Source organism: Phyllostomus hastatus, unplaced genomic scaffold, assembly GCF_019186645.2.
Source record: "Phyllostomus hastatus isolate PE091 unplaced genomic scaffold, TTU_PhHast_1.1 phas_contig_1021, whole genome shotgun sequence".
Classification (NCBI taxonomy): domain Eukaryota; kingdom Metazoa; phylum Chordata; class Mammalia; order Chiroptera; family Phyllostomidae; genus Phyllostomus; species Phyllostomus hastatus.
The window spans coordinates 2,925,314-2,927,970 of NW_025333505.1; the positions used below are offsets into that span (position 1 = coordinate 2,925,314).

General features: G+C 40.5%; 1 non-coding gene across 1 annotated transcript; it reads left to right on the forward strand.

Moving 5' to 3' along the window:
• The first annotated feature begins 429 nt into the window (after window positions 1-429).
• Window positions 430-532, forward strand: LOC123815669. The gene has a single exon (XR_006785154.1). It is a non-coding gene; the product is annotated as a U6 spliceosomal RNA (small nuclear RNA).
• The last annotated feature ends 2,125 nt before the right edge of the window (window positions 533-2,657 follow it).

The window sequence follows — 2,657 nt, forward strand, 5'->3', positions numbered from 1 at the left end:
GTAATAAGTGGTGTTAATCATATGTACCCTTGAAATGATGTGGTTAGGACGGCACTTCATTTCTGTGGTATTCCGATAACATAGGATCCCGATGTAATCATGGCAAACACAGTAGGCAAAATCTAAGCTGAGTGACATTGTACAAAACATCTGACCGTAACTTCTCAAAACTGTCAAGATCATCCAAAACACAGGAAATCCACCCTGGCTGGTGTGGCTCAGTGGACTGAGCACCAGCCTGCAAACCAAAGGGTCACTGGTTCAATTCCCACTCAAGGCACGTGCCTGGGTTATGGGCCAGGTCCCCAGTAGGGGAGTGCGTGAGAGGCAACCACACACTGCTGTTTCTCTCCCTCTCTTTCTCTCTCCCTTTACCCTCTGTCTAAAAAATAAATAAAATCTTAAGAAAAAAACATGGACAATCCATGCTTGCTTAAGTAGCCCTTGCGCTGAAACTGGAACGACACCGTGAAGATTGGCGTGGCCCCTGTGCAAGGATGACTTGACACATGGAGATTGTTCTTAAAACATGCAAATCTGAGAAACGGGCAGAACAAAGAGGATCATAAGCAGACATGAACACTAAACGTAGTATGGTGTCCAGGATGCAATTCTACACCAAATAAAGGGCATGACGTAAAAACTAAGGACATCTGAATAAAGTATGAGCTTAATCATTTGTAAGTGGTGGTTCCTTAACTGTCACAGAAGTCCCAGCCTATTGTAAGCTGTTAACACAGGCAAAACTGGGTGGGGGTGTGTGTGGGAGCTCTGTGCTACCTGGACAATTTTTTCTGTAAATCTAAAAACTATACTACAGACAAAAGTTCATTTTTTGGAAAGGCAATTGTGAAAACTGTATTTCCTTTGTTATTTAAATAGGATATGTTTATTGGCTAAACCTAATTTAACTGGAGTGAAGGAAATCTCCCTACTCCTCTTAAACTCCCATGGCATTTATCACCATCTGACATCATGTGTGTTTATACCCTGAAAATATTTACCATGAAGGCATGCTCTATCACTGCGATATCCGTTAGTTGTTGTTGGTTAACAAGTCACACCCTGCAATTTAGTAGCTTTAAGCAAGTTGCGTATAACTCCGCACCTGTCTGTGGGTCTCTGGGTTTGGCTGGCCCGTGCCAGGTGTGTTCGTGTGTCTTTGGGCAGCTGGCTGCTGGCACTAGAGCCAGCTGGTTTGGGATGGCCTGAGCTGGAATGACCTGGCTTCTCTTTCCACGTCTGTCAAACCCCCGACAGCAGGTTAGCGTGTGTGCATGTGCTCATGGTAGTGACACAGGGATGTAAAAATGTCCCGAAATTTGCAAGCATTTTTAAAAGCCTCTACTAACATGAACTTTGCAGGAGTTTGATTAGCCCAATCAGTGGCCAGGCTCAGACTCAGTGTGCCAGGGGACTGTCCAAGGCCGTGGGCACAGAAGGTGTAAACAAGGGAGACTGCGGATGCAATCAAGCCGTCACCACCATCCAGAACAGTAAAAATAGACACTAGATGAGTGTTTGCTGTGTAACACAATGGAACAACTTTCTTTAACGTAACAGAACATTTTTATTATATATGATGTGTGCAACAGATCCATGTCAGGAGGTGGAGCAGTTTTCTTTATAAATGTCCTTCAATAAATACATAGGCTAATAGTATAAGTCTAAACGAACACAGAGGCAACATGGCAAATCTAGCAAAAGCTGTCATTAGAATGTGTGTGTAGTTTACCTTTTGACTTTCTATTTCATTCTACTGGTCAGTTTTATGCTGATCCCCGCACTGTGTTCACTGTGCTGTAAGTCTCTCCTGTTTCTTCTGGCTCCCTGCTTTTCCACATAGCTCGTCAGATCCCAGGCAGTGATTGTGATTGAGATTGTGTTAAACCTAATGTTTATTTTGGAGAGAATTGACCTTTTTACAATATAATAAGCTACAACAGTGAAATATTACTTCATTTATTTAATTCTTCTTTAGTAAGGTTTTGGAGCTTTCTGTGTCTAAATTTTGCACAGCTTTAATTCAATTTTCCCTAAGTATTTGATGTTTATAGATGCTGTTATTAATCTAATCAGTTTTCAATTTTATTTTCTACTGCTGCTTGCTGGAATACATTTTTAAATATATATATTGACTTCACCTCTAGTACACTTACTAAATTCACTCTTTAATTCTAATTATGCATTTATAGATTATTTTAGATGTTTTGGTACACACTATATCATCTGTGAATAGTGATGCTCTTCTTATGAAGAGTATGCATGTGTGTACGTGCACACTTTGACCCCAAGTCAGTTTTGTCTTTTTTTTCCCCAATGGCAACAATAAACTTCCAGCCGTGTTTCACTCATTCTAATCTTTATTCAATTCACAGCTGAACAACAATCCTTCTGTTATGCCTTGAAATGCTGTCTACACACATTCCTCACTTTCCCTCCCCACAGTCACTACCACTGTGTTTCTCATGCACTCTTGCGTGGACAGTATAATAATTTCCTAGTCATTCCTCATATATCATGTATTCCTTTTCACTCATAACTGACCCCCTTCTTTAAATTATACTTTTCAAATAGCATATCAACTGCTGATTTTTTTGCCCCAATGTATCACTGATTAAATCTTCATCTAAAACTTCATCTTTAGCTCTCTTCAC